This window comes from Anomaloglossus baeobatrachus, chromosome 4, assembly GCF_048569485.1.
Source record: "Anomaloglossus baeobatrachus isolate aAnoBae1 chromosome 4, aAnoBae1.hap1, whole genome shotgun sequence".
NCBI classification, from domain to species: domain Eukaryota; kingdom Metazoa; phylum Chordata; class Amphibia; order Anura; family Aromobatidae; genus Anomaloglossus; species Anomaloglossus baeobatrachus.
The window spans coordinates 314964591-314989492 of NC_134356.1; the positions used below are offsets into that span (position 1 = coordinate 314964591).

General features: G+C 43.4%; 1 protein-coding gene across 2 annotated transcripts in view; it reads right to left on the minus strand.

Moving 5' to 3' along the window:
- The window catches only part of CNTN1 (contactin 1), a 308991-nt gene that overhangs the window by 183846 nt on the left and 100243 nt on the right, over positions 1-24902 (minus strand). The gene's annotated exons all lie outside the window — the stretch shown is intronic.

Here is a 24902-nt window from a genome sequence, read left to right on the forward strand (position 1 = left end):
GTCGAGCATGTTGGAAAACGCACACACGTACAAACGACACGGACACACGTTCCGTGTGTTTTTACGTGTGTGTGCCTGCTACCATAGGGTAGCATTGGTCTACGTGTCTCCGTGCTGCCGGTATGTGCAAAAATGTACCAAACACGTACCGGTGGCACGGATGTGTGTCGGAGGCCATAGACAGAGTGGGAGCAGCATTCAAAGCACACAAAATAAGTGACATGCTGCATTTTTAAACACAGAGATTTTGTCAAATTTTTGACTCTGAAATTGCTGCATTCCAAAAAGCATTGTGCGCACGGATTATGTACAATCTTCATAGATTGTGCAGGGGATGCAGAACGCATGCATTTACGCTGCAGTGCTAAACGCAGCGTAAATGCATGAAATTACGCTCGGATCTAGAAATGTCACATGAAAAGACTTCAAACTGATGTGCCATAGATTTAGGGAAGAGAATGACTGCACTTCTAAAGGCTTTTTATTCCTCACTTCCAACATATAGGGAACATCGCAGCTGCTAAGTGTTCTAATCGAGCTGGACATACAACATAGACAATAAATGGCTGGTTAATTACTGACATGCAATCAATTAAAATAACGCCTTCACTTAGGGGACATAATTTTGTCTTGTTCAGAAGGAGAGGTAGAATATTTTATTTGGGTATGTTGGTGCAATCATTTTTTATTCATGTACTGCATAAAAATAAAAAACAGCAAAAAGTCAGTACAGTAATTTTAGAATGATATAACCACTGTAAACAAACAGTAAATCCTGGGTCACTTTAGAAGGTTGAGTAGAGGAACACTACTGTCTATGTACTTAAAAAAATATCAAAGGAAAGAATGAGCCGACACTGGCACCAAAATTACTCCATCATTTTAGCAAGTAGGACTAGAATCCAAAGGACAAAGCCTATCTGACAGTAGTGATTTTCTATTTTATTACTATACTTAAGCCTTTCTCAAGCAGGGACCAAGTGTATGACGCATATACCTCATACACAGCTTCCATCCAATGCACTACCAAACCAGTAACATTACAACACAACACTGAAGAAAAGAAAACTATTTCATCCAAGTTGTTACATAAAAATAAAAACATATATAAAACTAACTACATAGGGCATATTGATATTACATTTTATAGAAAAAAGACTTGAATTAAGAGTAAGGGCGGCTTTGCACACTACGACATTGCAGGTGCGATGCCGGTGGGGTCAAATTGAAAGTGACGCACATCCGGCATCGCATGCGACATCGTAGTGTGTAAAGCCTTGATGATACGATTAACGAACGCAAAATCGTCTTAATCGTATCATCGTTGCAGCGTCGGTGTAATTCATAATTACGCTGACGCGACGGTGCGATCTTGTTCCTCGCTCCTGCGGCATCACACATCGCTGTGTGTGAAGTCGCAGGAGCGAGGAACATCTCCCACCGGCGTCACTGCGGCTTCCGTAGGATATGCGGAAGGAAGGAGCTGGGCAGGATGTTTACATCCTGCTCATCTCCGCCCCTCCGCTCCTATTGGCCGCCTGCCGTGTGACGTCGCTGTGACGCCGCACGACCCGCCCCCTTAGGAAGGAGGCGGGTCGCCGGCCAGAGCGACGGTGGCAGGGCAGGTGAGTGCATGTGAAGCTGGCGTAGCGATAGTTTTCGCTACGCCAGCTATCACACGATATCGTACCTGCGACGGGGGCGGGCACTATCGCGTGCGACATCGCAGCATCGGCCTGCGATGTCGCAACGTGCAAAGCCCGCCTATATGTTTTAGATATAGAAATCTTTCCAAAAGATTTACTATGGTGGAAGAAGAAAATGAAAACACTGGCAGTATGGATCAGATGTATCACGTGAACAATGGCACCGTGCACCATTGAAAACACCACCTGCTTTACTCCTTCTGCGCAGGATTACAGAGCAGAGAACAGGTACTGCTTTCATATGCTGAGTACGACCATGTCACTGTTTTTATTTTGTTTGTGACATCTTTGGATGAGGTCCTACTTTCCTTCCTCTTACTGGCTCTGTTGCTGTTGAGCAATGAGGACACTGTATCATTAAACCATTAAAGTAAATTATAATGGCATCAAGATGAACCTTGAAGTTAATGTCCAGCTTCTGACAATCTCCAGCTCTTTGCTGCAACGTCCGGTGCTTATTATAGTCAAAGTAACATACAATGAAATCATTAATATTTATATTTTTATTTTACCGCTGGAGTGGTGCTTTAAATCTAAGTCACCTGCCTCTGGTCTTATACTCACCCTCCGGCATCTTCACCTTTTTTCGGCGTTCCTCCGGTCCCGTGACGTCATCTTGTGCCTGTAACTTCTGACTGGCTGGAAGTCAGAGGTTACGTCACAAGCTCTCAATACAAATATATGAGAGCCAGATCGAGGCCAGAACAAAGCTCCGCCCCCCCCCCCCCCCCCCCCCCCCCCCCCCCCCCCCCCCCCCCCCCCCCCCCCCGCCCCCCCCTCCCCTAGACTTCAATTAAGTTGTTACCTCCGACTCGCTCCGGAGAAGCCGGCAGGTCACAAACTGGAGAAGACTGGCAGGAGCAATGCTGACAACAGGTGAAGACTTAAATTTAAAGCAGCACCCAGTGGGGAAATTACAAAAAAAGAGCGGTGGTGCAATACCTTTATACCTATTTAAGAAATCTGTGTCACCTATAATACAAATTTCAGTCTGTCCAGCTGATGCTGTTTTTAATCCCTTAATGTCATGGTATGTCATAGGTCGTCTCCTTTGCTTTGATACGGGCTCACATGCAGAGCCTGCATCTTTCCCTGAACATTCTGACAGCTGCAAGCAGATCAGAGATCCGCCCGCTGCTGTTAACCAGTTAAATCCCTCTGTCAATCTCTAACAGCAGGATTTAACACACGATGGAAGGGAGCACGTCATTCCCCGCTTCCATCGGCAGCCCTGTGACATGATCGCATGATGGGTTGTAATGACAGCAGGGGGTCAGATGATGATTGCGAGGTGGCATTTATAGGGGACAGTGATTTATGCTATATAGGAGCAGTGCTAATGCATTTCTCTGCATAGCACAGAAGATCACATCATCAAGCTCCCAAACGTGACAAGCAAAAACAGTAAAAAGTCAAAAAAAAAAATAAAAAAATGTAAAATATGAAAAATTTTAAATCCCCCCATTTTGCCAAATTGAAAAAAAAGAACATATTTGGTATCGCTGCGTTCATAAATGTCCGATCTATCAAAATCTAAAAATAAAGAATTCCGGTCAGTAAACAGCGTAACGGAAAATAATTAAAACTCCAGAATTGAAGTTTTTCACCCGCAGCAACAACAGAAAAAGGCAATTCAAATATTGAATGTACCCTATAATATTTTCAATAAAAATATCAGCTCTGGATGCAAAAACCAAGCCCTCACACAGCTCCATAACCCAAAACAAGTTACAACTCTCGGAAGCCTAAAAACCTCAAAAACAAGCAATGCAAGGCGGTAAATTTAATTTTTGACAGTCTTCCTTAACTATATACTTAAAAATACAAATTATATTAGTTAATTTAAAAAAAAAAAAATACTAACTTCTATCCCACATACTTTAGACAGATACATACAAACTAGATATTTGGATATCTCGGGTAAAGAACCCTCAACAATAATCACAGATAGGGGTTATTATCCAGTGACAGTACTAATGGGCAATCTAATTATCCCTCAAGGAAAACTGTCCACTACCTGTCAATAGAAATATAACAGTTAAGCTACAAGCATCTTATGGTTCGAGTGGTGCCCCCATTCCACGACGGCTGTCCTTCCAAACTGTTCCTAATCTTCTTAAAGAGATATTGTGTAACCTTACTGGACTAATATACACACATTACACTCAAATCCAGATATATTATTCAAGGTATCAAGCACTTATCTTAAGGGAGCATTCAGGGCAGCGTCCTCGTGGTATTTTTTCTTCATTGGTGCCTAGTAACACCCAGATATCCTAGAGTCATCATAATATTAAAGGAAATTATCCCAGGCTCAACGTGTTTCTCCCCAATTATACGCTGGGGTTCATCAGGACACGAAAACAAGGCACAGTCGCCATCACGTTCTTGAACTGCACATATGGCAGGACATGACACCCCAAGATGGTGCAAGTGGCAAAACACAAATCTTTTTAGGGAGATTAGGAACAGTTTGGAGGGACAGCTATCGTGGAATGGGGGCGCCATTCAAATCCTAGGGTGCGTGTAACCTAACTGTTATATCTCCATTGACAAGTAGTGGACAGTTTTCCTTGAGGGATAATTAGATTGCTTAACACCAATATTTATAACAAGAATAGAGAAAGAAACTGCTAGTAGACCGAAAAACTAATTTCTCTAAAAACAATTTTTATTTATAAACTTTAAAATTGGTTGACTCAAGCCATATCTCAAACTATCATATATAGCTATATCGGTCAGTGAGCACACAACAGGTCGTGCAGTGCTGGATAACCTCTGATGGGGATATTATTCAAAAAGGTGAGGGATAGCCCGAGGTGATTTTACTTAATGGTTTCAGGGATAACAATGAAAGATCAAGGTGAGGGCCAGGCTGCAAATCCCTAGTCTCGCTCCTTCCTGGCCGTGGAGGTTAATACACCCTAAGGTTCTGGGGGCCCCCACTCAGCGTCAGCTATCCCTAGTAATCCCTATACCTGACTGTGTGTCATTAATTGACCGAAAGCCCAAGGGGGTGTAAATTAGTGCTGAGGTCAGAGTGGTTCAGTCACATGATGTGCATAGTCAGTACACTAATTCGTATTAGGTGTTACTGTTGGTCATAAAAACAATTCCCAATCGGAATGTTTATACACATATTCCCCTTCAGTTAAATGAAAAAAATGGGAGGGGTTCTACAAGTAGTTATTTAGAACTGCTACTCAGTGCAATAAACCAACAAATTATTCATGGACCCGTACTTAATTAAGTCCCAGTTAGGTAAACCTATCCCAATTCTGGGATTCTTCTGGGAGTTTACTCTCCAGCAAGATAAGTTTACCTAACTGGGACTTAAGTACGGGTCCATGAATAATTTGTTGGTTTATTGCACTGAGTAGCAGTTCTAAATAACTACTTGTAGAACCCCTCCCCTTTTTTTTTATTTAATTCTGATGGGGAATATGTGTATAAACATTCCGATTGGGAATTGTTTTTATGACCAACAGTAACACCTAATATGAATTAGTGTACTGACTATGCACATCGTGTGACTGAACCACTCTGACCTCAGCACTAATTTACACCCCTTTGGGCTTTGGGTCAATTAATGGCACACAGTCAGGTATAGGGATTACTAGGGATAGCCGACGTTGAGCGGGGGCGCCCAGAACCTTAGGTTGTATTAACCTCCGCGGCCAGGAAGGAGCGAGACTAGGGATTTGCAGCCTGGCCCTCGCCTTGATCTTTCATTGTTATCCCTGAAACCATTAAGCAAAATCACCTCGGGCTATCCCTCACCTTTTTCAATAATATCCCCATCAAAGGTTATCCAGCACTGCACGACCTGTTGTGTGTTCACTGACCGATATAGCTATATATGATAGTTTGAGATATGGCTTGAATCAACCAATTCTAACGTTTATAAATAAAAATTGTTTTTAGAGAAATTAGTTTTTCGGTCTATTAGGGGTAATTAGATTGCCCACTAGTACTGTGATTGGATAATAACCCCTATCTGTGATTATTGTTGAGGGTTCTTTACCCAAGATATCCTATAGTCTAGTTTGTATGTGTTTGTATTTGTCTAAGGTGTGTGGGATAGTATTTGGTTTTTTTTTTTTAAATAACTAATAAAAACTGTATTTTTAATTATATAGTTAAGGTATAATATGTCAACTCTCAGAAAGTCGTAACACAAGCAAGATATTTTTTTCCAAAATGTGTGATTTTTTCACCACTTAAATCAAACAAAATCTATACATGTTTTGTTGTAGGTAATCATACTGACCTGGAGAAACATGCTGCCATACTGTACGTTTTATGGTAAAATTCAGGATGTAAATTAAAAGCAAAATTGCAGAATTTTAGTCTTTTTATTCTCTTGGCTACATTTGGAATTTTTCCCTCGCTTACCATTGCATCATGTGAAAAAAAGAATGGCGTCATTTAAAAGTACAATCCATCCTGCAAAAAACAAGCCCTCGTACAGCTATATCAACAGAAAAATAATAAAAGTTATGGCTCTTGGAATAAGGGAATAAAAACCAAAATCGCAAAAGCAAAAAATTATCCGGTTCTTAAGAGATTAACCCAACCATATATGAAAAATAGACATTATTATAATAATATTTATATATAATAATTATTATATATATATACCGTTAGGTCCAGAAATATTTGGACAGTGACACAAGTTTTGTTATTTTAGCTGTTTACAAAAACATGTTCAGAAATACAATTATATATATAATATGGGCTGAAAGTGCACACTCCCAGCTGCAATATGAGAGTTTTCACATCCAAATCGGAGAAAGGGTTTAGGAATCATAGCTCTGTAATGCATAGCCTCCTCTTTTTCAAGGGACCAAAAGTAATTGGACAAGGGACTCTAAGGGCTGCAATTAACTCTGAAGGCGTCTCCCTCGTTAATCTGTAATCAATGAAGTAGTTAAAAGGTCTAGGGTTGATTACAGGTGTGTGGTTTTGCATTTGGAAGCTGTTGCTGTGACCAGACAACATGCGGTCTAAGGAACTCTCAATTGAGGTGAAGCAGAACATCCGGAGGCTGAAAAAAAAGAAAAAATCCATCAGAGAGATAGCAGACATGCTTGGAGTAGCAAAATCAACAGTCGGGTACATTCTGAGAAAAAAGGAATTGACTGGTGAGCTTGGGAACTCAAAAAGGCCTGGGGCGTCCACGGATGACAACAGTGGTGGATGATCGCCGCATACTTTCTTTGGTGAAGAAGAACCCGTTCACAACATCAACTGAAGTCCAGAACACTCTCAGTGAAGTAGGTGTATCTGTCTCTAAGTCAACAGTAAAGAGAAGACTCCATGAAAGTAAATACAAAGGGTTCACATCTAGATGCAAACCATTCATCAATTCCAAAAATAGACAGGCCAGAGTTAAATTTGCTGAAAAACACCTCATGAAGCCAGCTCAGTTCTGGAAAAGTATTCTATGGACAGATGAGACAAAGATCAACCTGTACCAGAATGATGGGAAGAAAAAAGTTTGGAGAAGAAAGGGAACGGCACATGATCCAAGGCACACCACATCCTCTGTAAAACATGGTGGAGGCAACGTGATGGTATGGGCATGCATGGCTTTCAATGGCACTGGGTCACTTGTGTTTATTGATGACATAACAGCAGACAAGAGTAGCCGGATGAATTCTGAAGTGTACCGGGATATACTTTCAGCCCAGATTCAGCCAAATGCCGCAAAGTTGATTGGACGGCGCTTCATAGTACAGATGGACAATGACCTCAAGCATACAGCCAAAGCTACCCAGGAGTTCATGAGTGCAAAAAAGTGGAACATTCTGCAATGGCCAAGTCAATCACCAGATCTTAACCCAATTGAGCATGGATTTCACTTGCTCAAATCCAGACTTAAGACGGAAAGACCCACAAACAAGCAAGACCTGAAGGCTGTGGCTGTAAAGGCCTGGCAAAGCATTAAGAAGGAGGAAACCCAGCGTTTGGTGATGTCCATGGGTTCCAGACTTAAGGCAGTGATTGCCTCCAAAGGATTCGCAACAAAATATTGAAAATAAAAATATTTTGTTTGGGTTTGGTTTATTTGTCCAATTACTTTTGACCTCCTAAAATGTGGAGTGTTTGTAAAGAAATGTGTACAATTCCTACAATTTCTATCAGATATTTTTGTTCAAAGCTTCAAATTAAACGTTACAATCTGCACTTGAATTCTGTTGTAGAGATTTCATTTCAAATCCAATGTGGTGGCATGCAGAGCCCAACTCGCGAAAATTGTGTCACTGTCCAAATATTTCTGGACCTAACTGTATATGTGTGTGTGTGTGTGTGTACAGATATATATAGAGAGATATATGTACATATATATAACCGATTAGCATGTATCAAGGCCTTAAAAAAGAAGGTGACCCTAGTTAGGCTGTAATAGGGTTCATGCTACTCAAGGCACTTTAAGTGTTCCCAGTGCAAGGCTCCTACACACATTACTAGCATGTCATTTGATCCCACCGATTTTGGTGAGACTGGCCAACGATCAGATGTGTATGGAAATCTCTTGACTCTTTACCAACAGATCATGGCAGATGGATGAATTTGGAAGTTAGAATTTTAATGTCAAAGTTCTGTGGCAGCAATTTTTTCTTGTCATTCTATTGACAAAACATGGATGCTCAACTAAACCAGTTGCTCAAATGTCTGCCGGAGTTGGCAGAGACAGCTGTCTTATGTGCATGAGAGCCTCAGGCTATTGGTGCTCTCAAACATTAGATAGCATTACACCAAACACTCCATCAGCAGACAGATCTTTCTCCTGAGTCTCTCAAGAACATGAATGCTTGGCCACATCCATACCCTCCTTCAAAATTGTGAAATTGGTGAAGTAATCCTTGTCTCATCTGGGAATGTGCAGTTAGTGAAGTAATCCATGTGTCCCCGGGAATGTGCAATTGGTAAAGTAATCCATGCCTTCTCTGGGAATGTGCAGTTGGTGAAGTAATCCATGTCTCCTCGAGGAATGTGCAGTTGGTGGATTAATCCATGTCTACTCCGAGAATGTACAGTTAGTGAAGTAATTCATGTCTCCTTCGGGAATGTGCAGTTAGTAAAGTAATCCATGTCTCTTCCAGGAATGTGCAGTTGGTGGAATAATCCATGATTACTCTGAGAATGTACAGTTAGTGAAGTAATCCATGTCTCCTCCAGGAATGTGCAGTTGGTGAAGTAATCCATGTCTCCTCCAGGAATGTGAAGTTGGTGAAGTAATCCATGTCTCCTCAAGGAATGTGCAGTTGGTAGAGTAATCCATGTCTACTCCAAGAATGTACAGTTAGTGAAGTAATTCATGTCTCCTTCGGGAATGTGTAGTTAGTGAAGTAATCCATGTCTCCTCCAGGAATGTGCAGTTGGTGAGGTAATCCATGTCTCCTCCAGGAATGTGCAGTTGGTAGAGTAATCCATGTCTACTCCGAGAATGTGCAGTTAGTGAAGTAATCCATGTCTCCTTCGGAAATGTGCAGTTGGTGAAGTAATTCATGTTTCCTCCGGGAATGTGCAGTTGGGGAACAATGTGTGGCCCTCTTTCCCACATGTTGTCAGTGAAGCATAAATGACTTCCACAAAGTTATTGTGCAGTTACAGAGACTTTACCCTCCCCCACAAGAATAACATCACATCACTCAGAATAACTTTAAGAACTTTTACACTGATTCAGAGCTCTGAATGGGAAATAATTATTACTATTATTTTTCTTTTTTTTTAAGCATCTTTAATTCCATGGTGCTGTACAAGTGAAAAGGTTTACATACATATTAAATACATATTGCATACATATTACATGCATACAATAAAATAAACTAACAGACTTAGGGGTACTTTGCACGCTGCAACATCGGTAGCCTATGCTAGCGATGCCGAGCGCGATAGTACCCGCCCCCGTCGCACATGTGATATCTTGTGATAGCTGCTGTAGCGAACATTATCGCTACGGCAGCTTCACATGCACATACCTGCCCTGCGACGTCGCTCTGGCCGGCGACCCACCTCCTTCCTAAGGGGGCAGGTCGTGCGGCGTCACAGCGACGTCACACGGCAGGCGGCCAATAGAAGTCAAGGGGCCGGCATGTGAGAGCTCTCAGCTGATCGCCCGGCAGCCGTCATGTGAGAGCTCCCAGCTGAGCGCCCGGCAGCCGGTATATGAGAGCTCTCAGTTGAGCGCCTGGCAGCCGGCATGTGAGAGCGCTTAGCTGAGCGCCCGGCCGCCGGCATGTGAGAGCTCTCAGCTGATTGCCAGACAGCCGGCATGTGAGCGCGCTCAGCTGAGTGCCCGGCAGCCGGCATGTGAGAGCGCTCAGCTGAGCGCCCAGCAGCCGGGCGATCAGCTGATCGTTCACAATGGTCTGCTGCCGGTAAAACTGTAAAGAAGAAAAAAAATGAAAAAAAATTAAAAAAAGCTTGCCGTTGTTTTGTACGATCTGTTGCATCCATTGTGCCATTATATGCAACGCATCCGTTGCATCCGTCACACAACGCAATGCAAAGGATGCCGTTCAACGCAAGTGTGAAACTAGCCTTAGGGAGAAAGAGAGGGTCCTGCTCTCTCAGGCTTATAATATCACAGCCATGCTTCCTCTGCTCTGCTCGCTGTCCACCTTCAGTCTTTGATTAGTGAAGCAGCAAAGCAGACAAGTCTGTGGACAGCGGAGTCACCAATTAAAATCTTCACTGCAGAGAAGTCCCTTGAAGTCCCCAGTTCTCTGTCTTATCAAAACCCCTCTGTCTCATGAAAAACTTCAATTTTGCTATGAAGACAGATGGAGAGCAAAGATAGGTGATGAAACAAAAAATATTTGTTTCCCATGGTATTAGCTGGCACCATTCCCTGCCAGTCCACCTGTCACCCAAGGCACCGGATCATTAGTGTCTCGTGACAAATACAGCCCTAAGTCAGACATCTGTGTACTCTACCACTTTATTAGTATATGCTCTTTTATCAAAGATTTCCTGGATCTGGAAAGCTGTAAAGTATGAAAAAATAGTATTCAAGAATGGATATTGTCTGTAAAGGGTACCTGTTACATTGAAAATGCTGTTTACTGGGAGGGTGTCATGCAGTGTTCAGGTCCACGCTCGTGGGATGAGGCAGCAGCGTCGGACTCTGTTCACATTGCAGAGTCTGACAGGCATCCTGAGGTCTCCTAGTTGCTCAGCGTCAGCCGGGCATCAGCTGAGTCTTTTCCACTGCTTTCCAGTCCTGCAGGAGTTAATTCCTGTGGAGTAGTGTGCGGCTATAGGAGACTCCAGTTGCTAATTCCTACTCAGTTGTCTCCTCCCTATTTAAGGTTGGGTAGTTTGTTTGTTTGCTGCCGATAATAACTTCAACTTATGGTCCTGCGATTCCAGTCTTTGTGGCAAACCTATTTGTGGTGATCTGTAGTTTGCTGTTTGAGTGGGGTGGAAGTTTCCCCGTTTACGTTGCATTTACTTCTTTCCTTATACTTTATTCCCTCCCATACACGTATTGTCACTCCATTGTGTTTGTGTGCAGTGTGTACAAGTTGTTTTTTTTTTCCTATGATGGTTTATTACAGTGTGTGGGAGAGGGGGAGTAACAACAGGACTTGGACAGGAGTCAGGGTCATGATGGGGGCTCAGACCTGGCTATCATCAAGCATACCTCTGAGATAAGGAACAGCTCAGGTACCCCAGTCTGAGGGGCAGAATATGTGTCCCTATTTAGTCATTTTATACCCTGTGATAGCGGGATTGTGTTATAGAGCAGGAGGAACTGGGCTCCTAAGTATGAGAAGGAACTTAAATTAATAAAGTACAACGTTTAGGAATTTTATCCTAGAAAACAATAAATTAATCTGTTCAGCATCTCCTGCTCATTACCATGCTGTCCACTGATCACACTACTTGCTTAATGTGCTTACTTTAGAAAACTTCTAACAAATCCCTAAAAATGATTACAAGGGTAGGCCCATATGATCTGAGAAAAGCAGTCCAAATATTCTGATTAGAGTTTGATCAAAGTAGCATCAGTTTTTCTTGGACTTGAAGAGAAAAAAAGTATCTCTACTCCATTCTATCAATATGTCAAAATTGGACCATTCTCTGATTTCACAATTCTTTGCAATGACCCATAGACTTGCATTGCCATTTCTGATTTGACACTTGGATCAAAATTGGACGTGTCTCCTATTCTTTAATTGGAGCACTCAGTCTGAGGAAAAAAATCAGAAATGTGTGCAGCCCCGTAGGTCCAAGTGCTATCCATGAAAACCACTGATAGCACTCAAACTAGAAAATTGGTCATGTGCATGAGCCATAACAGTAATTAGTAAAGTATTCAATCAGCGCTAATTAAAAAAACATTGCACTTCCACAAAAGAAATGTAAAACAAATTGTTTTATTTTTATTTTTATTTTATTTATTCTTCCCGTCAACTTTCGGCAACAATTTCTTCTTTAGAAATATTACTTTTTTTACTCTATTTTTGTCTGTAAAGCAGCAGCATTTTATGTGACAAATCTGTATCATAACAAAGTGTGAATATTCTGTATATTGAAATAAATGTTGAGCACCCACCATCCTGAAATCTGCTCCAGTAACTGTTCCTAAATATATTGGGATGTCAAATTTAATTTAAAGGGAACCAATCACCAGGATTTTATTTTGATTCTATACATACCTTTAGTAGTCAGCTCAGATGTTTAGGTTTTGAAAGCCAAAAAAGTAAAGTTTATAAAATAGGCAGCTTCTTGAGTGACAGCAGCTGAGGATCAGATAATATCTGGGAGGAATTCATAGTTATCACCTCCACCTGTTAGAATTAGCATAAGTATTATACAATCGATTTACTTTTACTTGCAGGACCTGTGTGAGGTCATACCCATGTTGCCAGAAGGGGAGGGGCCTCAGACAACAGAGCTGATACCAGTTAGTCACATGGGTATGACCTCACCACAGGTCCTGAAAGTAAAAGTAAATCGATTGTATAATACTTATGCTAATTCTATCAGAGGGAGGGGATAACTATGAATTCCCCCCCAGATATTATCTGATCCTTTGCTGCTGTCACTCAAGCAGCTGCCGATTTAATAAACTTAACTTTCTTGGATTTCAAAACCTAAACATCAGAGCTGACCACTAAAGGTATGCAGAGAATCAGCCTGATAGTGCCAGTGTAGCACTGGGTTTAGGTTATATACGAAAATCCTGGTGATTGGTTCCCTTTAGTTTAAAAACTGGGGATATATAGTTTTCAGCTACCTAAGAATGCAATACAATTTTTTTTTTAACATAAAGGCGTACACATACAGTGGGTACAAAAAGTATTCAGACCTCTTGAAATTTTTCATTCTTTGTTTCATTGCAGCCATTTGGTAGATTCAAAAAATTTTCTTTTTTCTCATTAATGTATACTCTGCACCCCATCTTGACAAGAAAACAAGAAAAAAACATAGAAATTTTTGCAAATGTATTAAACAAGAAAAACTGAAATATCACATGGTCATAAGTATTCAGACCCTTTGCTCAGTATTCAGTAGAACCACCCTTTTCAGCTAGTACAGCCAGGAGTTTTCTTGGAAATGATGCAACAAGTTTTTCACACCTGGATTTCGGGATCCTCTGCCATTCTTTCTTGCAGATCCTCTCTAGTTCCGTCAGGTTAGATGGTGTACGTTGGTGGACAGCCATTTTCAGGTCTCTCTAGAGATGTTCAATTCGGTTTAGGTCAGGGCTCTGGCTGGGCCAGTCAAGAATGGTCACAGAGTTGTTGTGAAGCCACACCTTTGTTATTTCAGCTGTTTGCTTAGGGTCATTGTCTTGTTGGAAGGTGAACCTTCGGCCAAGTCTGAGGTCAAGAGCACTCTGCAAGAGGTTATCTTCCAGGATATCTCTGTACTTGGCCGCATTCATCTTTCCTTCGATTGCAACCAATCGTCCTATCCCTGCAGCTTAAAAACACCCCCTTAGCATGATGCTGCCACCACCATGTTTCACTGTTGGGATTGTACTGGGCAGATGATGAGCAGTGCCTTGTTTTCTCCACACATACCGCTTAGAATTATGACTAAAAAGTTCTATCTTCATCTCATCAGAGCAGAGAATCTTATTTCTCATAGTCTGGGAGTCCTTCATGTGTTTTTTGGCAAACTCTATATGGGCTTTTATATGTCTTGCACTGAGGAGAGGCTTCTGTCGGGCCACTCTACTATAAAGGCCTGACTGGTGGAGGGCTGCAGTGATAGTTGACTTTGTGGAACTTTCTCCCATCTCCCTACTGCATCTCTGGAGCTCAGCCACAGTGATTTTGGGTTTTTTCTTTACCTCTCTCACCAACGCTCTTCTCCCATGATTGCTCAGTTTGGCTGGACGGCCAGGTCTAGGAAGAGTTCTGGTAGTCCCAAACTTCTTGCATTTAAGGATTATGGCGGCCACTGTGCTCTTAGGAACCTTGAGTACTGCAGAAATTCTTTTATAACCATGGCCTCATCTGTGCCTTGCCACAATTTTGTCTCTGAGCTCCTTGGGCAGTTCCTTTGAACTCATGATTCTCATTTGGTCTGACATGCACTGTGAGCTGTAAGGTCTTATATAGACAGGTGTGTGCCTTTCTAAATCAAGTCCTATCAGTTTAATTAAACACAGCTGGACTCCAATGAAGGAGGAGAACCATTTCAAGGAGGATTACAAGGAAATGCACAACATGTGACTTAAATATGAGTGTCTGAGCAAAGTGTCTGAATACTTATGACCATGTGATATTCAAGTTTTTCTTGTTTAATAAGTCTACCAAATTTCTACATTTCTGTTTTTTTCTGTTAAGATGGGGTGCAGAGTGTACATTAATGAGAAAAAAAAAACTTTTAAAACTTTTTTGAATCTAACAAATAGCTGCAATGAAACAAAGTGTGAAAAATTTAAAGGGGTCTGAATACTTTCCATACCCACTATATACACTTTTAACCCCATAAATGACTAATATACAGCTACTAATGCACAACAATATATCAATTTATGGAGCATTATGCAACCAAGAGATCCAACTGGGCCATATATAGCACCTTTTATCAACCATTAATTTGAATATATTTTTCCATTTTGATGTTTTAACCCACAAAGAATATAAATGAATATTGTGTATTCTGGTTTACTGCTTATATTATCCCTATTTAGCCAGAAACAATTAAAGGGAACCTGTCATCAGAAATTTTGCACTAAACCTAAAAGATTCCCCCTCTTCAGCTCCTGGGCTGCATTCTAGCAATGTTCCTGTTGTTTATGTGCCCCCTTTCTGACCATATAAAGACTTTGTAAAGTGGTACCTTTTTGTATTCAGATCTTGATAATGGTACACGGGGGCGGGCTCTCTGGTGGCCGTTAGTCTGCCTCCTGTCGCTTTAGGCCGTCCCCCATCGCGCAATTTCAAAGAGGTGACGTGAGGTAAGCTGGCCAGAGCTTGCGCAGAATGGTGGAGGCGGCGGTGAAAGCGCGACCACGAGATTATGGACGGGTACTTGCTGATGAAAGTCACAGCGCCGCCAATAATCTCGCGCAAGCGCAACACGTCACCAGCGGTCACACTGTGCACATTGCACAGTCCCGCGAGAGTGTCACGGCGCATGCACGAGATTATGGGCAGCCATAATCTCGCGCATGCGCCGTGCCACTCTCGCGGGACTCCAATGTGCAGTGTGACCGCTGGTGACATGTTGCGTATGTGCGAGATTATGGGCGGCCATAATCTCGCGCATGCGCCGTGCCACTCTCGCGGGACTGCAATGTGCAGTGTGACCGCTGGTGACGTGTTGCGCATGCGCGAGATTATGGGCGGTACTGTGATTTTTCATCAGCAAGTACCTGCCCATAATCTCGTGGTCGCGCTTTCACCACCACCTCCACCGTTCTGCGCAAGCGCTGGCCAGCTTACCTCACGTCACCTCTTTGAAATTGCGCGATGGGGGACGGCCTAAAGCGACAGGAGGCAGCCTAACGGCCACCAGAGAGCCCGCCCCTGTGTACCATTATAAAGATCTGAATACAAAAAGGTACCACTTTACAAAGTCTTTATTTTGGTTAGAAAGGGGGCACATAAACAACAGGAACATTGCTAGAATGCAGCCCAGGAGCAGCAGAGGGGGAATATTTTAAGTTTAGTGCAAAATTTCTGATGACAGGTTCCCTTTAAGCATGTGATTTATATAATAAAATCACAGTTCTCACAAGCACAGTACTAGAGCATAGATTAAGATATAGTGGATTAGTTTACTGGTCAGTGACAACTTCACATACTTGTTTTTTGCTTGTCAGTAATCTAGTCCTAACATTGGCTAAGAAAATGGCGTAGGCATTGGTATAATGTGATGGACTAAGGTATGGCAATAGGGATGATTTTCAGTTGTACATTCATTTGCTGTAGAGGACATTAAAGGCCTTTTTTTTTTAAATTCACCCCTAATTCATAGTTCATGACAGTGAGGACAACAAGAATCAATGGATTAGGATTATCCTACATTAAATGCTGCTTCTCTTTAGCGTAATCCTGCCTCTTTGGCAACCTGCAACAACATATCTCTTTATACACTGAACAATAATATAAATGCACCACTTTTGTTTTTGTTCCCATTTTTCATGAGCTGAACTCAAAGATCTAAGATTTTTTCTACCTACAAAAAAGGTCTTTTTCACTCAAATATTGTTCACAAATTTGTCTGAGGCCTCTGCCACATTCACGTGAAAATCACGCACGTGCCGAGAGACACGTATTTTCCCTGCGTGTTGCGTGCAGGTAAGTACGTGTCTCTGGTACGTGCGTGACACGTGTGTTCTACGTGTGCTATCCGCGATAGCACACGTAGAACCAGTAATTTACACACTCACCTGGTCCTTCCTGCTGTCCGCGCTGCTGTCTGTGGTGCTGATCCTCGGTCTCCAGCCCTCCCGTCTCCCCGCTGCTGCTGCTGCCAGGCAGTGAAGTGAATATTCAATGAGAATAATGAGCGGCGGTCGGCAGCAAGAGGCAGCAGCGGCAGAGACAGGAGGGCTGGAGAAGGTGAGTTAATGTTGTTTTTTTTTTTTTCCACTGACATGTGTGTTTACTCCGGCGCGTGTCACACGGGACCGCATCCACACTACACCCGTGTGGTACGGGTGCGGGCCGCGTGACACCCGTGCTGCGGGAGAAAACACTGACATGTCAGCGCTTTGAAAAACGCACACACGTACAAACGCACACGGACACACGTTCCGTGTGGTTTTACGTGTGTGTGCCTGCTACAATAGGGTAGCATTGGTTAAGGTGTCTCCGTGCTGCCGGTACGTGTAAAAAATGACAAACACGTGCCGGCAGCACGGATGTGTGGCGCTAGCCTAAATCTGTTAGTGAGCACTTCTCCTTTACCCAGATAATGCATCCACATAACAAGTTGTAGCATATCAAGGTACTGATTAGAGAACATGATTATTACACAGGTGTGCCTTAGGCCAGCAGACTCAGGTTTAATTTGAGAGTATTCACATTCTAATTGGAGATTTAGGAATTATTAGAGATCTTTTATTTGTAATTTTCTCATTTTCAAGGAACCAAAATTAATGAGATAATTATCTCAAAAGCTCTTAAATGGGCTATTTCTGCCTCAATCCATCATCTGTTCAGCAGGTAAAAGGTCTAGAGCTGATTCAGGTTGTGGAATATGCATTTGGAAGCTGTTCCTGTGAATCCACAACATGCAGTCAAAAGAGAAACAGACCATCATGCAACGGAAGAGAAACAGATCATCATTGGGTTGAAAAAAAAGAAGAAATCCATCAGAGAGATGGGAAAAGGAGTGGGTAAATCAACAGTTTGACACATTCTAGGGGAAAAAAAGTGTGGCGCCCCTGAGGCTTCAGTCACCACAGAGGTACTGCACCTCATCCAGAGGTGTGGTATTTCATCCTGGGTATGGTGGAGGTCACCACCGATTCACACAAAGCACAACACCCTCTCTCAGAAACACCTCATCAGACATGGCAAGGGCGTTATTATACCCGAAGCCAGGCCGGGGGGTGGAGTCTTTATGGTGAGAACATTCAGACAGTGTGGAGTGTGGAGAGAGAAAGACAGGAGAGGAGCAGTCAAGGAGCGAAGACCCGTTGCCTGGAGCTGGTACCGCTTGGCCAAGGCACAGACAGAAGGGGTCCTAGAGACTACAGGAGTGCAATAACCTCCTGTGGCCTTGTTCCACATATAATTTACAGGTGGAAGGACTTGGCCGCAACACAGGGACTGGTCTGTAGGCTAGAGGAGAAGAACCTATGTACTCCACTAGTAAAACAAGTGGCTGAGGTGACTGCAAGGACCGAAGCCACATCCGCACATGAAAATACCACCAGATAAAGCTCAACGCCACCCAACAGGGTCCACAGGCACTGGCACAGGGTTCAGTGTACGAGGGCGCAAGGCAGGAGGGAGACCAGTGAAGGTAAATTTAAGAAAGGTGCATCGGACACGTCCTCCGAACTACCCGGGATTGGCTGGAGCCCATCACAGTGAAACCCCAGCACTATAAAAGGCGGTCACTGGCATGTTGTGTTACCTTGGAACCTGCTACAGGGAGTAAACACTTTGAGACTGCATCCCTGTGTCACTCCGTTATTCGCCTGTGCCTCCTGCCTGGCAGCCCCTGCCATCATAGACTACTACTTCCCCTATCCGCCCTAGGGCCCAGCTCTACCTGTGGAGAGCTGCACCATCTAAGCTGCGTCATCATCTGCCCCAGAGGACCCCATCTCACAGCGGCAGCACCTAACTTGCCACATACCACAGGTGGCGTCACAAATAAACTGTCATCCCTCCCTTCATATTTCCTAAAAAACACTGCCGGGGTCACAGAACCGGTCCTCGCCACCGCGGCGCCCCAGGAGCAGAACCTCTGAACCGTATCGAGTCACCCCAGACCTCGATGTGGTCGTGTCAACTTGGCATCACGAAAAGGATTGTCATGCCCGTTGCCATGCGTACTGTGCGCCTTAACAGACTGTGTGAAAAGACTATGTGCTGGCGGCCATATAAAAGATCAGGCGCCATGTGCAACCATACAGCTTGGCCTTTTGTGGGCTGGGTAGTGGTATGGCGCAAAAAGCCATGCCCCCCCCTGCAGCGCCAGAGCAGAAATGAAACTTATCCAAGGGCCCAGAAGTCTCGCCTCCTCAGGAAGTGGCGAAGGATGGGATAACTGCGCGGAAGAACTTGGAGTGCGTCATGACAAGCTGCAACCGTGACAACCTGGAGCGCGGGGTGTATGTCGAGCTGAGCATATCAAAGCAGATGTATGATTCAATCTGCTGATAACAGAGGATGATCAGAGACTGCAGGAACAAAAGAACAAAAGGATCCTTTGTTCCGGCAGCACCTGGCCACCAGTGGGGGGTCTAGATTGCTGCCGACATGTGGCATGTCAAAGCCCCCTGCCGCTGGGGTGCACATGGGTACACGCATGCTGGGTCGGTGACATAATATTACTGTGCCGGCATTCATGCCCTGCGAGCGGTCCAGTAAGAGGACACGTGGACACAGGAGTGAAGCCCCACCATGCATAAATATCTGGCAATAGCAGCTCTCATTCCATTTTTCGGTTGCCGCTCACCCTGCAGCCCCTTCATTCACCCTTCTGACTCCGCTTCTTGTCCCTTCTTCTCTCTTTCTTCCATACTGTACATCAAGTGGCCCCTCTCCCTCTTAGCGTCCTCTCTCAGTCTCAGCCCACCATCAAGACAAGTAGCATAGGATTACAGCCTAACCATCAAGACAGCATACTGGGTTAAGTATCCATCCCCTGTTCTAACTGTATTATTCCCAGCATTAACCCCTGCATTCCCAGCTACCCCTGAATTAATCCCTACATTCCCTACTCCTGCATTGACTGTACTGCTATTAACACCTTGAGTTCCATATAGGGATAGTTAGTGGTAGGTGGGTGCACTACTAGTGTGTGTGTATTTATATAATGTGGATGGGAAACATTATTAGGTATTTTGGAGTTTATTAGTATTGTATGCTATTATGGTAGTTTTGTATTAGTGTGATATTTAATAAAATATTGCTGGTAGACTTTTTTAGCATGTGTAATAAATATTCTTTTATTGTACAGCTTTCTCTCAATTAGTTGCTGTTGATATATACATTTCGCATACGAACAGAAAGTGTTGAAGGTGTAATCTAGTACTGTATATTATTAGTAGTCAAAGTGACTATTAATAATTAATATTCAGAGTTGCCCTTTAATAGTGGTGGGAACCCCCCTGTAGCATAAAACCAAGGCAGCTTAACCTTTAACATATTGATCAAGCAAGCCAGTGTAATACTGATGTAATGGCTCCTCTCCGGAGTTCGAAGCAGTGGTCTCTGGTGGTTGGTCGGTTTCCTTCTTGGTTGGACCACAGCCTGTTTTGTGTTGGTATAACTGCTGAAGGATCTCTTAATTTTTGTTCTTATGCTTTGCCTTCCTGTCACTTCTAGGTGTGTGTAGCACTCCTGAAGCCATCAGGGAGCTACAAGGTACTGCATCCCCTCAAGGATGCAGGGCCTACCCCCTAGGGACCCAGAAGACCAGTGCAGTGCCAGTAACAACCAGACATTTCAGAAAACCCTGTTCTCCCAAAATTGCCCCATAGACTGGTACCAGGTTAGGGTTGGACCAATGGATGGCCGCCTAGTGGTGGAGCCAATCCAGTCCACTAGATGACCAGGTGGGAGGGGCAGACAGTGGACGGTGAGCAGTGAGTCGGTGACAGTGAGAGAGAAGAAGCACTGACAGGAGTGTGACAGTGACCTGAGGGCCTAGGCGGTTGGTTGCTAGTGGAGTACGGTGGTGTACTCCTGGAATCACGCACCAACGGGGTACAAAATTCTATAGGTCAGGCAAATGCTCCAAGCAGACCTGATAAAATCTGCACAGTGAGGGGACCATCAAGGACCTCACTGACCTTGAAGTTCGGGACTCAGTAGTAACGGAAGAACCGGGGAACAGGACCAGAGACTCCAACCACACAGGGTTCACGCTACCATTATACGGACTGCCGTTAAGAGACTACCAGGAGGAGACCCCCAGCCGCTCCAAGCCATGGGGCCCCACCAACCAAAGACAGGTGCAGGGAAAAAAAGCCACCAAGTCACTAAACCGGCACTGGGACTAAGGGGACCTGCGGTGAATACCAGTCTTCCTCGGGTGACCAGTTTACAGCTTACTGTGAGTAAAATAACCAGTTACACTGCAACCCCTTGTGTGGCCTGCTTTCTTTCAACACCCATCTACATCACCTATCCTCTGGGGCCTGGCCCTGCTGCAGAGGGCCTAACATCCAGGTTGCCACTAACACCAGCCCCAGTAGTGAAAACTGTGCAGCGGCGGCTCCATCCAGATAGCCGTAAACCGCAAGTGGCGTCACGTGATAAACTCTTATTTAATTCCCTTTTAAATATAACCCCTTTTAAAAAGCACTCAGGGCACGGAAGCGGGCAACGGCCACCAAGTGATATTCCCCAGTTACACACCGCCCGGGACCGAGTACCCCATAACATTGTGCATGTGCACTTTCTTGCTTGCTTTGCCCAATCACATTTTGAAAGGGGCCATTCATACTTAGTACTCACATGTCTCAGTGCTGGCCATATTTCTGGATGGATGGTTGTCTGGAATCTAAGCTCATTGGTTAAGATTTTCTTACTGAGACATTGCTATTGCTTTTCCCTGCAGTTTGTTTGTGTGACTCCCTTCCCAGTTACCTTCTATTTTATTTAATTTAGGTTTGAGAGGTTTTACAAGCATTCTGCTATTCTTTTTGGTTTCTTGTATTCCATCATTCGTGTGAGACTATGTTTGCATGTTCCTAGCCCCGTGTCCCTCTGCTTGTGTGTACTTAATTTCTGTTTATTGTTGTTTTTGTGTTATACTTGATTTATAGCTTAGGGCGAAGTTAAGCATACTCAGGATCAGCTGTCGATGAGTGGGGGCACCATTAAGTGATCTTAGGGTATCAACCTCTGCTGTCAGGCAGGGACAAATCAGGGTCAGGTCTAGTACTAGCTTGTTTTGCGACCTGTGGATTTCAGGTTTTACCTTCCCTCTGCTTTGTCCATCTCCGTGAGAATATTAAGGTTCAATCGTAACAATTGAAGTATTAAATATAATAGTTGAGTCTGACATTAATAATTAATATTGAAGTTTGTGCTCTGCAACACTACCTGAGAGGAGCAAAATGTATGAGCAGAGACGCTGATTCCAGTAATGTGTCACTTATTGAGTTGCTTCATGTGATTTTGAAAAAACACTGTTTTATCTGTTGCATACCTATTAGTTCTCTGAACATTCAGCTCTGTTTAACTTCCCCCACACAACTGATTGCCAGTTTCCTGTTCATGGGCAGAAACCTGCCAATCAGTTGTGGGGTGGGGTTATACAGAGCTCATGAATAGGCTGAAATACATGGAAGCAGGTTTACAAGTCTTCTAGTGGTTAATCACTAGTGATTTTATCAAAACTACATTAAGCAGCCCTGTAAGTGATATATCGCTGGCATCAGGGTCTCTGTCTCTATATTATGCTGCTCTCAGATTAGGTGGCAAAAACCTTGTGAAGGATTCCCTTTGAAGAACAATCCTTTTTCAAGACAGTTATCACTGGAGAAAGTCCCATTTTTCCAGACATTCTAATGAATGTCTGTCCATTTATGCCATCCATAGGGCATAATAGGGTATATGGATAGTCTTCATGAGAAAGCCTCTTTAACCGATTTGTCTGTCAACAAATAATTGAAACACTCCATGCAAAATTGTGTTTTGTCTACTTCAAGGACTAAAAGTGCAGTGTATGAAACAGGAATTCTCTCCACTGAATCATTATCGCACACCTCAAGTCATCATAGAGTGTGTACACATGTTATGTGTGCTCTTTAAAAGGGATGTTGTCATCTTGGAAAGGCTGTGACATTTACCGAGAGCATGTTATTAAATAGGAAAACATGAACACAATGGCATATGATATTGTTGGAAAAGATTTTATTAATTTGGGACTTAGCATTCCAGTTGGTGGTCCTAATCAGCGACTGACAGCTATCTCTATATTTATACTTTGACTAGGACAGCCCATTGGGCTGCCATTCCCAGAATGGCAGGGATTTAAAAAAAAAAAAAAAAAATACAAATTAGGCTTAATCTTAATCAAATGAAAGAGTAGCTAGATAGACAAATAGCGCAAAAAAGGGTCTTATCTTTGACACAAAAGTGGTATGAATGAGGAAACATGCTTACCTCAAGAGGTTGTGAAGGTCACAACCTTTACAGAGACATAATAGACTGAAGAGGCAATTTGCATATTTCATTTCCTAGAGGAGCATTGCACAGTATATAAGCCTCCTTACACTGGCATATCAGCCATATCACTCTCCACTGGGAGAAACATTACCCCTTAAGCCCCCGTCACACATAGTGATATTGCTAGCAAGATCGCTGAAACGTCACAGGTTTTGTGATGTATCGGCGACCTCGCCAGCGACGTCGCTGTGTGTGACACGTAGCAGCGACCTGACCCCTGCTGTGAGGTCGCTGATCGTTACAAAACGATCAGGACCTTTTTTTGCTCGTTGGTCTCCCGCTGTGCAGCACACATCAGCGTTTTTGACGGCGGGAGACCAACGAGCACCAACTCGTGTAAGCAGCGTACGCTGGTAACCAGGGTAAATATCGGGTAACTAAGCAAAGCGCTTTGCTTGGTTACCCAATATTTACCCTGGTTACCAGCGTACACCGCTTACAGGCAGCCAGCGCTGGCTCCCTGCACAGGTAGCCAGGGTAAATATCGGGTAACTAAGCAAAGCGCTTTCCTTAGTAACCCGATGTGTATCCTAGCTACGTATACAGGGAGCTAGTGCTGGCCACCTGTAAGCGGTGTACGCTGGTAACCAGGGTAAATATCGGGTAACTAAGCAAAGCGCTTTGCTTAGTTACCTGATATTTACCCTGGTTACCAAGCGCAGCATCGTTACACAAGTGGCTGGTGGCTGGTCGCTGGTGAGATCTGCCTGATTGACTGCTCACCAGCGACCATGTAGCAATGCACCAACGATCCCTGCCAGGTCGGATTGCTGGTGAGATCGTTGGTGCGTCGCTACATGTGATGGGACCCTTAGATGATGTGCAGCACACGGACTGAAACTGTTTATCAGAAGGCCTCATTCAGTAGTCTACCTGTGTTTTATGATTGAAAAAACAGACTGATTTCCTTCAATGTGCTGGGTCAGATTTTCATCATTATTTGGTCAGTTTGAATGTGTTAACCATCAGTGATTTTTTTTTGTGAGTCAATGAAAAGAATAAAAAATTGCAAAGCTTTTCTTATCCATTATAGTACGGATGTGAACAAACAGTGACGTGAAGAAGGCTTAGAGCAAAAGAGAAAGAATAGCGCTCCATGTAGAGAAGTGTCCAATGCAGACGTAAGTCTTACATAACCTACCCATGCGTACAATGGCCGACTGCCTAAAACACACATAATGGAAACCAGACAAACTCCAATGTCAATTGTGGCCATTCTAATGCTTTTTCTGTTTACTAGAATGGATTAGTGAAACAAAACTCAAAAAGGCAGGAGTGAACAGAGCTGTGTATTGCCAGATGTTCAAATAAATGGTTGACCCTTTGTGTCATGCGTTTAGCATAATAGGGGAAATGGATAAGGATTGCTTTCATGAATCGCTGTGTCTTTCCCAGAAGTAAATGAAACACTCCAAGAAAAACTGTGTTTTGGGCCTAAAGGGTTAGTACATGGTACAGGAAGCCATGCCATTGAATCCTCGAGTCAAGCACTGCCAACATAATAAAGTATATACAATGTGGCCTTTTTTTGCTGATTCAAGATAATACTGATGGTCAGACCCCACCCAATCACGTGACCTATAGGCTATATACTGAAAACACTACAATGGGGGCAGAATCACAACCCATATTAAATTCACACACTTGACTATCTTGTACTTCCATATTAATCTGTAGCTTATACAAATGCAATCTAAATCCCCTAATGCCTGACTGTGATGGGCCAGTCTGCCGTTAAATAGAACCCGTCATGTTGTACATGCAGTCCAATCTGTGGACAGCATGGTATATAAAAGGAGATGTAGAGCAGAATGATATACAGTATAGGTTTGTGGGAAAAGTTTCTGTATACAGT